Source organism: Ischnura elegans, chromosome 4 (assembly GCF_921293095.1).
Source record: "Ischnura elegans chromosome 4, ioIscEleg1.1, whole genome shotgun sequence".
Taxonomy (NCBI): Eukaryota; Metazoa; Arthropoda; class Insecta; order Odonata; family Coenagrionidae; genus Ischnura; species Ischnura elegans.
The window spans coordinates 26,053,914-26,069,626 of NC_060249.1; the positions used below are offsets into that span (position 1 = coordinate 26,053,914).

The 15,713-nt window shown below is 39.5% G+C and overlaps 1 protein-coding gene across 2 annotated transcripts in view; it reads left to right on the top strand.

The window, feature by feature from the left end:
• The first annotated feature begins 1,025 nt into the window (after positions 1-1,025).
• LOC124157164 (carbohydrate sulfotransferase 11-like) overlaps positions 1,026-15,713 on the top strand; it is a 42,854-nt gene continuing 28,166 nt past the window's right edge. The window contains exon 1 of one of the 2 annotated variants that reach the window (XM_046531683.1): positions 1,026-1,166. The gene's annotated coding sequence lies outside the window, so the exon portion shown is untranslated. Of the gene's footprint in view, positions 1,167-11,315; positions 11,479-15,713 lie in introns of those variants that run through there. The other variant, XM_046531682.1, reaches the window with a different exon arrangement.

Sequence of the window (15,713 nt, forward strand, 5' to 3'; positions counted from 1 at the left end):
TGACAGAAGTGTTGAAAAGTGCAATTGGGCTCAATTTCCATCATTCTGTCATATGTATTTGTAATTAATTACAAGTACAATTAAGTTTTGTTTCTCTCCTGTACATGATGCAATCGCTGTCAATATTTTCTCTGGCAGGAAATGGTCACATACTGTTATGTAAACTTTTATTTAGCCTACATTTCAATTATAATTTAATACCGTTCCAAAAACCAACAATTAAATTCTTGATTTACGCACTTAAGGCATAAATAAATGTGCTCTACCAAACTTTACTCCGGTATATGAGGATAACGTAGTTGAAACTGTCTTTCGATATACGAGCGTAAAATTCAAATTTTTATTCATGATTACTAAAATGTCGGTCACAGTGTTCGCCAATTGTAGCGTGTGCATGGCGCGAGTGAACAAATTGCTGATGTTGATTGCCAACATGGAGCAAATTCGTTTTTACTTAGAAACTTTCCTTAAAGCCGCTATACACGGCGAATGATCATTCGCATGATCATTCACCGTGTATAACGGAACAATTCGCGAATGAACCTTCATGCGCATGATCATTCAGTGAAAATTAGAACATGTTCTATTTTGCTCACATGATCCTGTGAATGATCACGTGATTCAGCATGATCATTCACATGATCCTTCACCGTGCATAGCGGCCTTAAGGGAAACGATAGAATAATATTCCACTTTAACTAGGTAAATTCGGTTCGGTGGCTAGAGTGTTGACTTCATACTATATTGACGAAGAAAAGTTTTATTTGAAGAATTGATCGCTCATCATGGTATGCCTACTTTTAATCGATAAAGCCAACAGAATCGCTCCGAGTGACCACACAAATCTGTCCACTGAATATTTAAATAAACTATGAAGTCAAGATAGCAGTTAGCTGCCAAGGTGATAAATTTTTTTTAACGCTTCCGAGTAAGAGAGGTGCGCTGCTCATGCGGGCATACCACTACTGATAAGCCAGAGCGTGCTATCTTATCAGTAAAACAACTGAAGGGAGTACTGCTTTCAGAATGCAGTGTGGGCCGTGAATCGAGCCAAATGGGGAGTTCGATGAGGATAAATCAGTATTGTTACCTGTGCTGAATGTCTTCTTCCTTACGGCATAATGTGATCACTGACCTGCACAGCCAAAAATCCGATACATCAAGAGGTAAGTAGTTGTCCTATTTTCCCGCTTGGTGAAAAGTGAAACACCGAGGAATTCTACGACACTTCCTGACATACATTGGTGTTGATGCGCAGAGGATGAGGCTAATATAGTGTAATAATAGCTTACGTCATTGGTGCTTAAATATTTTTTGTTAAGTTATCTTAAAAAAATTTAAATTTTTTTTTATAATAATCGCAAAATATATAATCTAAATCTTGAAAGAGAACAAACAATCATCATCCAAGGGGAAATTAATTATAAATGCAGCTTGAGATTAACCTTACATCCAACTTTTTACTTAGGAAAAATAAGGTTTTAGAATCACAACCGCCTTTCATTTGGGGTACAACGCTGTCGCGGTGGAAAGACTTGCGCGTTCCTACGACCCATAGAGCTGCACTGGTGGGATTAATTCTCAATTATTCCCTACAGGGCCACCCATGCTAAATAGGTCGAAGGGTAGTAGCGATAGAAGAAAGGTGGTGCACTTTGTGTCACGTAAAAAAGCAGTTTGAATGGAAGTGGGATACTCTACCAACTCTCTCTTCCATGAAAATATTGAGAACAACTAAATGAGCCTCGGAAACTAATCGAACGGGATCCGTCCGCAAAGGGCGGGTGACTTTCACAGCAGCGAGGTCGGAAAGGTCCTCGAGGTTTCAACATGAGAAACCATTGAAGACACTGATAATCATCAGCAGCATCCGAAAAAAAGAAAAGAATACCGAGAAAATTGAGAGGAAGGCAGTAACAAATGAAGGGACAAGGAATGTGAGGACAATGATAAGGGTGGGAAAGCTGTGAAAAATTAAAAGGTAAATGGAGAAGGGTAGGATAGATACTTAGGGTGATGGGACGTGAGCTGGAAGGATTGTGGGGACTACTGGAGTATTGGATACAGGGTTATCTATAGTGGAGGGGAGGATAGTCAAATAGTGGGAGCTATGGAAATTTACAGGATAATATGATGAAATGGCGGACGTAGTTGACGTCTGTGTCAAAGGTAACTTCCTGGAGCACAATGGGGACCATTAGTCGAAGAAAATGGTAACCTGATTAGTAGATATATTTAAATTTTGTGATCAATTTTCGATGCATTTACATTTTTTTAAACATTGTCATTTTAGCTTAAACAATCAATGATATTTTTTTCTTTCTCATCATTCAAATTATTGACGCATAAATTCTGACTGAAGATTTTTAATTCAATGGAAATATTTGGAGAGAAAAAAAAACAGCACCTAGTAACGACTATGAGTAGGCAACCATAGCCACCAACTTCGGCTTGCTCCGATTACGAGTAAGTGAGCACCCTTTACGGTCCGGGCCCGTGGGAAATTAAATTCCAAAACAAGGTCGTCCGCTTTCTTTCTCCTTTTATTTTTTCCATGACGTTAGCCTGGTCGCGAAGCGTCGCTTAGCTAACTTCCCACATTAGTGCGGATCGCAATCAAGCGTCCGAGATTTCCCTCGCTCCGCTTCCTCGCTCATTGTCCTCTCCTCCTGCCATTATTACTCCACGTGTGGGCGTGGGTGGGCGTGGTCCTTCATGCGTGGAGCTCGCCCAAGCGGCAAGCCGGGTTCGCTGCACGCTTCCCAGTGCACGCGTGGCTCGGATCGCGGGTGAACTCCTTACCGCCGCGCGCATTTAGTACGGAGTACGCACCGTTCGACGAGCATCCACATGACTTTAACCGAGGAGTTCGAAAATATACTCGAGGCTAGTGCTTGGCACGGAGTGGATGTTTACGGAGTGAGTTTCCGCCACGCTCTCAATCGCGGAACTACCGATTACTCATGATTGAAGCTGGCCCAAAATAAATCTTGCCTCGGAAAAAAAAATATTATTTGAGTTTTTTCTGAATCGATACTCACTTTCCGGACAAGTCACGTATATTTGGCGAACCCGTAATAGCATTTAAAATTATCTCAAATGTAAAAAGAAAATATCCATGAAAATTTTAGGTAAAATTCTAACACTTGTAATGTAGGCACGGATTGACCCTACTCCGTACATACTGAAAATTTCGATAGGAAAATTCAAGGATTCCAAGTGGGTAATAGAAATGAATTTTAGAGAAACGTCGCTAATAAGTTGTTAATGTTTTTTTGGTGTGCCCCGAGTACTTATTGGTTTTTTTCAAGATGTTTCGTGGCAAAAAATTAAAATCATGGTTTCCTCGGAAAAACTATCCTTATTCCCTCAGGAAAAGTGACCAACAACGGCCACGAAACGCCAGGTAACATACCCAATTATTACGTTAGGCACAACCACGAAAAACATCATCAGCACCTATAATGCTGCGCGAAAGCTTTAACATAGAAATCGCTAATACGGACTTGCTGAGTGAGAGAGATTCATTCGGCTCCTCGTTAATTTGATCCAAATACAGTAAACGCAATAAGAGTATTATTAAATTGTAATTTATTTGGTAAAGAAACACATAGAGGAAAAATAAACAACAATTCTGAATATATATACTCAATGAAAAATATTCATCGGCAACCTCGCACCGAAAACAACAAGATTACACTTTCAATGGTACTCAGATAAAACTAACAAGATGAGATTTACAAATAAACCTGAGATAAAAGCCTTCAATTCATAAAACATATTGCTTAACCAGGTTCTTTTCAGCTAATACAACAGCGAAGACGTGTTTTAAAAAGTTGTCACTTTAACCAGAAATAATCTTCGTGTCTATGGATCCCACATTGAACCATTATGCCATGAAGCATCGGTAGAATGCTGTGTCACTTATACTAGGTGTATTGAGCGGAAAAGCCCAGTCGTTTGTTACGACAAAGTTAACGGAATATCTTTTCAGGGACGAGCGAAATCCATAAAAATGGGTGAGTGGAGGAAAAAAACATAAGATAAGCATAAAAGGACAATGGCATTCTTACGAACAACAGAATTATAGCCAACTCGGCATCATTGAGGTAGATGCGTTTCCGTTGGCAAAAGGGCGATTACCACACTACTAATGAATGTGTTTGTTTTTTTCTTAACTAATCACAGGTTTCAATGGCCGAAAAACAAACGTTTTGTGGATAATACTGTAAAATTCGCATAAATCTCGCAGCATTTAATGCCATTGTACTAATTTATCTTCCTTCACTTTTTCTATTATCTATTTCCACGAATTTCCGGACAAGCACAACTTTTCAATGCTCCCTTTGTCAATCTTTATTCTAAGCCCGTTTTACACGGGGCATGTACTTTCATGTACGTGCGAGAGGGCATTTCAAATTGCGTCGTATGAGGCGGTGATTGCTAGAACGTCTGCGAGAATGCATGAAACCGAGATAGCGAAGTAGTCCCTGTTCTAATTTAGTTCGAGCATTCGCGCAATAGGGTAGTTTCCTTCATCAAAGAAAACGAAAGGCATAGATTGCGATTCGTTACCCACCATTAGTGTATTCATAATATACAAATTATTTGGTTTTAGAAATACCGGTTTAGACGAATGGCAAGGGTCAATTTTATCCTCATTTTAAAAAGGCCAGAATGGCGCCCATGCGATGCCACTCCACGTGACATCACAGGGACCTAGTTTCTATGCGAGTAAATAGGAGTTTTACATCGTCTGAGGTTACCAATGTATGCATGAGGCACAGAGCTCAGGGAAACATCTCTTAATAATCACCTCTTAAAACTGGCTAAGGTCGGAAAGTTTTCTTCCTTTGATAAGATATTAATAAACCAAGCGCTGCCAGCTAGCATGGTACTCACCTACCCGCTAGCAGCCTGCGTCGCATCAGCGCTCAATGCCTCGCCCCAAGGTCACCTCACTTGCGGCAGCGGTAACCAGAACGTCGTCACACGGAGTTTTCCCATCATTCATACTTAGCCGTCGCGTTTTCGCGCGCTTGAAATTTTTCACTTTTCGTGTAATCGCGAAAAATAGATATCGTCATTTAAAAATCTAAAAGCGTGAAATACGTAGGTACTCCAGGAGTAATAATCTTTCGATTTAGTCAATAAAAAAATAATAGGAAACCACCGTATTGCACGCCTGATTGAGGATAAAATCAGTTCTGAGTTGTGCATCGACATGCCCGGTGTAAATTAGATTTAAAGAACGACATTCTACCCCGAAAGCCGCATCAATTGGCGTGTGGAGGGGGGTGTTCGGACACCACCCATTGGCGAATAAAAAGGAAATGCTCCAGAAAAGTTTCGCCTAGCAAGTCCTTTATGGTTCGTGGGAAAACGAATTCTCATACCTATCCGTTCGGTAGAAATATCTCTCTTAATAAATCCCCTCCTCCGGACCTGGAAAGGTAGGTGGATTCTAATAAGAAGTTCTCCGTGTCACCCTGAAAGATACCTTTTCTCAAAGGGTTAAACAATCCAAGCCTAGCGCGCAGCCTCCGCGTCTATAACGGCTCTCATCCTAATTCGTTTAACATCTGTACAACGCTTCCTGTACGCCCGTAGCAGTTTTTGACGATTCGCACGGCTTTCCTTTGTATTTAATTAAGTCACGGATTAAGTCTTTCTCCTCTGGATCTCTACTCGTCCACCCACACCTTGAATATGATCGCTGCCAAAAATCTTCCCACGACAATCATGACTCCGCCCAGATTTTTCAGGGCTCTGCCGCAAATATATCTTGGATGTATTACCCACGATAGGATTGGGATTATCATAAATCCGAGATATATCTCTTCATAAGTCACTTGTATGTTAGTACCACCCACAACATATATGCATATGGGAATAGTTGGACGATCTACGCTGAAAATGCACCACCCCACAAATGGTCCGATTAGGTTCTAGTCCCTACTCTTGGCTCTCTAGTAGGGATCTGTGATACAGATTTGCGTATAAAAACGGGACATTTTCAACTATTTGCTAAAGACACAAAATAAAATTTCAAAAATATCTTATAACTTTTTTATCCCAGTGTTTCTTACAAGAAAAACCAATTTAGAAGATTTTCCATTTGAAACTCAACTTATTCCTCACTCAAAACGGGAAATTTTCAAATATTCGCAAATGAAACGAAGAAAAACTTTTAAGGATATCTTTTGCCCTTTTAAAATCCCGTTTTGCTTTTAAGACGCTTGACGAATCCCAGCTCTCTCAGGGAAAGAAGTAAAGAAAGTGCCATGATCGAACCTGAAATCTTTTGTTCCGTAGTCAGATACGTTATCCAGTGCGCCGTAGAAAAAGGTACCTAATGATTCGCGACAAGGAAGGATCTAATTTCAGGAAACCGAGCAGGTAATCTTAGCACCGGTACTAATTATTCCTGGCACGCTGGACTGCGTAAACGGCAAAGAGCATTTTACATCCATTTAACTGCCTGAAATAAGACGGTATTTATAGGACCTATCACATCCACTTAAACGGTATTTTTCTCTGACGTACAGCTCGTTTAAAAATTGAGTGATTATAATGAATTTCTCACAGTCATATAGAGATCTTTTTCGACGTTTGTCTGAATCTCAAATATGAAGATTTCACCTCAGTTTTTCCCTGAAGGTAAATTTTTATGTTTAAGCTAAACACTGTCAAGGTTTTCTCCTATATCCTCTCCAGTCCTGAGGTCCACTTATGAGAAAACCATTCGGCAATTTTGATCTTGAATAAGATTAGGGAAATATTGCCGATAGATATAAGATATCGTTTTATCGACGTAAAATAAGGGACCATAGTATTTGCGATAGTTAAGCTCTAGTATAGCTTCACTCAGGCTAGGCAAAATAGGCTCTATGTTTAACTAATAACTTACAAGCTTTTTAAAAACTATCGGAATGAATTTTTTGGCATGTTCTAACTCGTAAATGCATCAATTACCACGATAACATGTCTTTTTTCAATTACTAACTCGTAGTTTTATTTTTACGGTAGCATGTTCGTGTTCCTCACACTCTCTTAGTTCCTGGTATGACCGCGTGTCGTTGTCCTGAGTGTTTGGTCTACTAATCGCAGGACTGAATAGGTAATACTCTTTAACTTTTTACGATGACAGCGTTAAGTTTTAAAAGAGTGATACGTAACGGAAAGAGACAAAAAACGATCGGTCGAGTAGGAGTGCTGCATCTTCTTAATAATCCTCCACAAAGTACGCCAAGTAAAAGGATGAATTGAAAGAGAAAACTTCGTCAACTTCAAAGATCGCAAGGGACCCATCCGAACGTTTGCAAGATCATGTCGAACCCGTCCGATTCTCCCTTCTAAAATCTGAGACAATGAAGTGTGAGGCGTCCAAGGTAGGCGTGGCTATCTGTTGTCAGTGGAGATGGTTGTTGGGGGGGAGAGGGGGAGTGGGGAGTGCGGGAGGGTCACTGGCCTTCGCCGTCCTCAGCCAAAGAGGGGAATAATCTACCTCCACCTCCTACTCCTCCACCGTCTTCCAGAGCTGTTCCGTTCATGAGTGAATCGTTCGCCATGAACGATTCATAGCATTGAACCCAATGAATTCAAGTTTTCCTGAATATCACACAATTGCTTATACCAACTATTTTTTACAGAGCGCGACCCGGTTTGCAATGGTGTATAAGTGGGACAGACAGGAAGAAGTTTTGAAATCAGGGAGAAAGAACATTTAAGTGCTTACAAAAATAAAAATGATAAAAAAAGTAATTTTGCTAAACACTTAAAATGCAACTGCCATAGGAGCGATTTTAGAATGAATATTTTTAAATTTTGCAATGACCGCCGTGAATTGGACTCCAGGGAGCAGTTAGAAATTTTAAAAATTATTGAAAGTCAGGACAGTAGTCTTATAAATGAATATCTCTACCCATCCTTTTCCACTATGGTGTACCCCCTTTTCTGGCGTCCATTTTAAAATACATCAAGTAACTAGGAAACAATAATAAGATAAACAAATCATAATTTGCGCCTGAAGATGATGATAATTCATTGAAACCCGGGTCGCACTCTGTAAAAAATAAGTGGTGTAAGAAATTGTGTGATATGCAGGAATACTTATAATGGAATACCACAATGTCAATCAAGAGTTGGTGAATTTTGCCAATGAATTCAATCTCGGTGGTCATTTGTTCGAAGCATGCCGCATTAACAGCGGTGAAATTCACATACATCGCAGTCGTAGGAAATAAAATCCCCTGGCCCAGGAATTGAACTGCGGATCTTTGGCCTAAGCATATAATTCCGTGAACATCGGTAAAATTTTGGTGGGAATTACGCTTAATAGTCATGAACCGAACAAATTTAATCACGTTTGTGATATTTTTGACGCCTGCCCCGTGATTAGCGTGAAGTTCACACAAATCGTCCAAGGAAAAAAATTCCCTGAAGCGTGAATCGAACCAGACCTTAGACATAACACATAGCCCCGTTAACATATAGCCCCGTTAAACATATAGCCCCGTGAACCTCAGTAAAATTGTAGTGGGATATAACCTGTGCAGTGGCCAGAAAAGTTAAAGGTCTTTGGTTCGATTCCTAGTCCAAAGGAAGTTTTCTTAAGGCAATTTAAGTTCGTCACGTTCGTTATAAATGGTGCATAATGAATCATATATTGTGTGTGGTTCATGATTCATGTCAATAATGCTATTCATGTGTGTTGTGTGATTCAAGCTTCTTATGCTGTTTATAAAGAATGATCGCATGAAGGAAACGGAATCATAAGTAAAAGAAGTCGCCCCCTGGAAATAAGTATTCTTAGCCTAACGCGCTCAAACTTAAAAAATAATTGCAGATGTAATAATGGCATAAGGAAATTTTCAAGCACATTGAAAAAAAGGTTAGCTAGAACTATCAACTTCTGATGAAATTTATCAAACTTTTCGTTTCATTAGAACACTGAAAAATTCGGTAACAATTACCAAACCAGTTCGATGAAAACTTCTACAGTCAAAAAGGAAATAAAACCGAAATAGCGTGCACATATGAAAAATTTTCAGTCCAGAAAAGCATTGATTGATTGAAAATCATACAATTTAACGTAAGTTACTGCAAAAGAAATACAAAAAAAGTGGAGAAAAATACGACCACAGGAAGCACTGAATGCCCCCCCCCCCCCCTCTCCCCCCCCCCCTCCGCCCGCGTGGTAGCAACGATCTCTAACAACTAAAGTAACCCGTTTGCCATTTAAAATACAATTACTCAACCTTTGTTTTGAAGTCTGAATAAGGTGTTACTACAGTTTCTCTTCGTCCTTGATGCACACAATTGCATTACGTAGGTACTCAATATCAATATCTAGTACAGATGCGCAAGAAGACTTTTTTACAGGCTTTTTACATAGATGTAGGTTGACTATAACGTGCTCGGTGAGATCCTTGGCATGAATTGGGTCTAATATGGCGAATTTTATTGCATTACAGCTTTAATATCCATGATAATACGCAATTAAATCATCTTGTAATATGACAAACTTTGATGAACAAGATATTACTATAGTCATGATTCTGAAGATGTTAAAGCTAAATAACGTAGTCACTCAATGAAGCGTGATCTTCGTAATGTAAAAATTGAAAATGAAATGCCCATAATTGCACTTATCCTACTTATCTCTAGCATTTATTGTCTTTGATGCTTAGATTAAGGATAACATTGCACATTAAAATAGAAATAAACAGATATATGAACATAAACAAAATTAAAACGTTCTCGCCATTAAAAATAAGGGAAATAAAATAATTTCTACCAACCTATCTTTTAAGAAAGGTCTGTTTAGTAATCTTTCAACTGCAATTGTGTATTGTTATAAACAAAACAGGAACGACAGTCCGTTCAATATATTACGCAACACGATTAGTAAATTCTATCAAACCAAACAATAGAGTTTCATAATTGTTACCAAAGAAGCAAGCACTTTCGTAAAATCATAACTTTGGTGAAAGTTTTTTTTCCGTGCATGATATGGGATAAAAAGGAGAATTAAAATATTTTTAAGGCGAATTTTGACATAGAAAATTGAGCTGAAATGTTAAAAAACAACAGAGAGGAAGGGTTCGACATGTGGGTGTGGAGAAGAATGAAGAAGGTGAAGTGGACGGAGATGAGGAGGAACGACGAAGTGCTGGACATGGTGGTTGAGGAGAGGCAGCTTGTAGATGAGATACGGAGGAGACAAAAATATGGATGGGGGGGTACCTACTGAGCGGGGAGGGGATGTTGAAAACATTGTTGGAGGATTGAATGCTTTATAAACTAGGGAGAGAAAGGAAGAGAATAGGATTTTTAGATATAACGAAAAAGAGTAGTCCTTATTAGGAATAAAGAGTCCATGAAGCGAGGAAAGACTGCCAGAACACTTCTTAAATGCGACATGGAAACCTACCTTAATCGGAATAATGCTTTAATAATAATAATTAATTTTTTTAAATAACATTGGCAACAATATACACTTTTCCCTATCGTCGATGTAGTTTTTAATAAAAGTCGTATAAATTCGCAGCGGTTGTACTTTGGTGAGTTCCGGATATTTAGATTGGCTATCAGCGCAGTCGGAATTCGTAATACTTGAAAATTTTCATTTCAACGACGATTTGACCTCCTTGAGAGTTGCAGGGGTGACATTTTCCAAAAACAACAAATCCAGATAGCCTAAACCAATCGGAATCAACTAAATTCCGATCGGTTTTGATTCCGCAGTATTTTTTTTTTATTGTACTATAGAAAGATTCCACGAAGTTATATCTACACCATACGATTTTAATATCATGGTTTACACTAAAGTTGCATACTATTATTTGAATTCGGCCTTCGAACAAATGGATTGAGGGCTCAAGGGGAACCCTCCAGGGATACAACACACCGGGTCCGGGAACCAAGTCAGAGAATTATACGCCCAATCACCCGGAGAGGGGCTGGTGAGGAAGGAAAAAGGAAAGAAGCGCCGCCGCGATAGGAGCACGTCGACACCTCTGGGGTAGGATAGGTTCGGAAGGGATGGGACGGAGAAAAACACCTCAACGCTATAGAAGCGAAGAGGGCCCAACTGAATAGGGCCTTCGAACAATTCGAAAGAACGATTCACCCGCATGAACCGAATCATATGAACTGAATGATATGACTCGAATCTCGGAAATGAGCCGAAAAGCCCGCCTCTACTGTCTTCGCCTCCACCATCTCCCCTTTCCCCCCGCCGTGTCCCTCTTCCCCCCACCCTCCGACTCGCACATCGCCTCCCCTCCCGTTGAAGTCTCCCGCCAGCGACGCGCACCACGCACAGTCGTGCCTTCGCTCTCGTTCCGCTCCTCCATCGGAATCTTTCGCTTTCGCCTGCGCGGTGGAGTTCTTTAAACCACTCTGTTGACAACTGCCCGAAACATGGGAAAACGGCCGTGGGGGACCAAGGACAGCACCGAGGAGAGCCAAGAGGTGAGCTCCAGTTTTATCTCTTGCAGAGGTTAATTTTGAGGAGCCGTAAACGAATTAGACCATCCGCGCGAGAATTAGTGAGAAGGTGACTTTGAAACGCTCTTCATAGAGCCATACAATTTCTCTAACATACGACGCAACAGAGTAAAGTTTTTTTCCTGGCAATCACTCATGGGCTGTAGAGTCAGGATTTTCTTTTTTAGCCACTTAATTTGCATTATATCAAGGCCGTAGCCAGGGGATTGATTCCCCCCCCCCCCCCCCGAAATAGAAAAAATTAAATAGATACTTTATGCTCGCTTGGTGCTCACACGACGATATTATATAGTGGTGCATGGACATCTGGTTGTCCAATGTGACTTAAGTCAATAATTATCTAAGCGAATTTGTAGCAGCAGTGTGTGTAGTTGTAGTGCAGTGTGTGAAATAATAGTGCTGTTAATTAGTAGAGAGGTGAGTGAATTATGAGCCTCCTGAGGGACCGCAGAATTGACATCGGCACCGAGGAGTTAATTCATTTGGTCGCTGCAAAAAAAGATAGAAGGCTAAATTCAATTTTATAATAATATTTTTATATTTTCCTTTAAGGGTTTATAATAAATATGTATATTTAACCGTATACGCTATTTTATTTATCTTATAAAAATAATTTTATGTTTGTCCACTATTCCATAACCCCCCCCCCCCCCCCGAAAATATTTTCTGGCTACGGCCTTGCATTATATCCACAATGTAAAATGCCGTTATTCACAGGGAATTTTATGCAAGATGTGAGATTTTAAAAGGATTAGTTGTGAATAGACAGTGACTTAAGAGATTATAACCTTAAAAACATCATAAGTTTTTAACGTTAGGCTATCTTTTTCAATTCTCAAAACCCAACAATTAAACCACCTTTTTATCAACAAACTCTTCACAACCAGAAAAATATCCCATGCATGGATTTATATTTGAAAAATACCGGAAATTAAAACAAGATACCAAATAAATTAACATAAATGTGAAAAAATTTTATGCACTAGCTATATCGGTGATGTACCCAAATACCTATATTAAATTGTGCTAAAACTATGAATCTTATATTTCATATCCCATTGCTCCTCGAAGAACTGCCATATCCAACCCGTTCTCGCGCCAGGAGAAATTAAGTGAATATAAAGCCACCTTTAAAAGAAATACCGGAGTTTACCCCAGAATATTAGTAAGAAAATCGTGTAAGTCCGATTCTTAATTGGCATAGATCGAAGCGTGAATAACCTACATGACTACCAGACCCGACCCGACTAATAAGACGAGTGGATCTCTCTCATTGTAAAAATCGTCAATCCATGCAGTCTTCTCTTCACCTTAACAAGTCTCCTTGGGCGGAACCCAACCGTGAACTTTCTGAGAAGATAGTGTAGAAAATGGTCGTAGAACTAGATTCCGCCTAATTAAATATAGGCACCCCCACCAAAAAAATCTACGACTTCTATGAGCTTCCTATTATTTTGAGCAGTTTCACATGAGATAGGCAAAACAACTCACACACAACGGTTTTTAATTAACTCTTAACCTTCTCCTACAATCAGTCCTACTTTTATAAAAAGGCCATATTTCTTCCCAGAAGAGTTATTAATTAGTTTTAATTAATCATTCCCATAAGGGGTTCTTATTTCTTCCGCTGGCGACACTATTTAATATAACACACATGATGCATTGGAAATTATATCTCTGTTTTAAGGACGCTGATATAGCAAAGCTCAAAGGAGTCTATCGGCACCGGTATCCTCCGTGTGGTCCATTGTGGACCCCGGTAGCGTAACACTCTCCTTTTAAATTAGATCGGCTTCATCGCATGGGAGAATTCAATGATGGGAACAGTAATGAAAAAACCAAATGGAGCACAATTACAATTAAACTGTCAAATTTGTAATAAATTTCAGTCAGATATTACCCTTGGAATAAGTAATCGGAAGGATTAAAAATACGGTTAAAAGTTACTTTTAATTTGTCTCCTTCACATTATGCAATCGAGGTCAATACTTTCTCAAACGGAGAGTACTAACATGAAGGCCAGCATTATAGTTATAATTGATAATCCGCGCGTGGCATGTTATTCTATGCATGTAAACCAGAATTTAAATTATAATTTAATAAATAAAATGATAGTTTAAATGTTTCATTTAGACACTTTAGGCATACAGAAATATGCTCAACCAATATCTTAAACCTGCGGATCAGGTTAGTGTAGCTGGAACTGCATTCGATCCGCGTGCGTGGAATTCAAATTTGCACCTTTGATCACTAAAATGTAACGATTTACTCGCAAGAGTTTCCGAGCGGAGTACAAGTTAAAGTTGATTTTTAGACATGTATCGGTAGCTAGTAAAAATCACCAAAGACGTAATGATCAGCAGTAATTCAATTACTTCAACTTCGTTACACCTCATCAGTGGGAGTATTAACAATCAATTACTATCCTCAACTCCTTTCACTTTAGCCGTGATTTTTCACTCATTATTTTCCGCACCGCGTGATTTTGCGTGCGATCACCTTTTCTCTCGAACTGGTTTTGATCTTCTAAGGGTACTACCGACCGGCCGACCGGCCGACCGGATCCCATCCACCCCCTCCCGTTTTAAAATCCACAAGTTGAGTGGGCAACCCAGAGGCAGATCATTCGCTCAAGGTCTTCCCCACCGTGGGTGTCTCCAGCGTCGTCGGGCGCAACCAAAAAAATAAAGGTAGCGAAACGCAGCTTTTTGGCCACTGTACCGGAGTAAATTGATGCGAGAATAAAAAGCAGGGAGAAACCGAAGAAGGCGTAACCAGTTAACGGCTAAAAGATCCCACCCAGCTGATGGTCCGCATGCTTTTAGAGTTAGATTGAAGGGAGATTGCTTCTGCAATAACCAGTTTAAATCCTCTTTATGATTATAGTGACGTCAAATTATTATGTGAAGAGGCTCTTTCCCGGCGTATGCGAGAACAGAATGTTTCTTCCACTTCTGCTCGGGTTTAAAAACTCCTTCGTCGCCTACGTTTCAAAGATCGTCTTCAGGCCAGTATGTCAGGACAGGCAGCTTCATTGACTGAGTATAACATGGCGATGGATTTATTAACCTGAGCGGAAGCCCGAAAAACATTCTGTGCGTTAATTTGCCACCTTATAATGTTAGTAACTTGAGGTATAAACGTGTAAACTAGAATAATGTTTCGTCAAGAGAAACAAAAAGGAAATATAATGAGTTTTTAATAATATATTTTCCATTCGTTTTCAACAAGACCACTGTACAGACTCTCAGGCATCCCATAGGGTTATGCGCTCAATATCTATCAACGTTTCGATGAAATACTTTTTCAACTTCCTTAGGATTTATCAACATTGGTTAGTCATCAACCAGCCATAAGGACAAAGAAAAGGTATTTTGCCGAAATGTCGGAAGAAATAGAGTGCCTAACCCGGTGGGAATCCCGAGAGACGTTCACAGCCACCATTCGCCGGGAAAAAATTAAGTCCTTTTCAATATGAGTACTCCTAATGAACCCATTTCATGGGCTTGAATTGCACTCTTTGCATTATTCAATACTTTGGCACGTAATTAATCTGGAAGGCATGGAGATTAATCCAACGGAGAAAATAATTCTAAACAACCTCCAACACAAAATATTACGGTTTTCGAAATCCAACGTTCTCGCCCGTTCAACTCTTTATCAAATCAATGATAGGAAGACATCGCTGAGCACTAAATACTCAGGCCCTGCAGCTTTTTTTTTCTGATTATTTTACTTTTCTAATACTCACTACAAAGTATGGAAAGGATTTGAAGGTATATTAACCTGTAAGGAACTAGATACCACTTGATTGACCAAATTTGACTCAGTTAAAATTGTTGCAAAACTTAACACATCCAAAACCATCTGCAAATCGGCCATTGCCGATCCTAACATCAACTATGACCGATTCGACGATGCCAAGATTTTGACAAGATCCCAGGTCCGGAACTATGGCTGGGCAGAGTGGGCAAGTGCCCCGGTCGGCAAATTTCTGGGGGCGGCAAAATTTTAATTTTTAATTTTTAAAAAAATGTTTGATTTCTCTAATTAAATTATTTAGCAATAATTATTAATTTATAAATTATTAAACAATAATAGTAATAAAAAGTCTTAATAGCTAACATACGATGTGTGATTTCAACTACCGCATCTCATTAAGATAGCTTACGATCTACGGATGAATTATATTTTAGTGG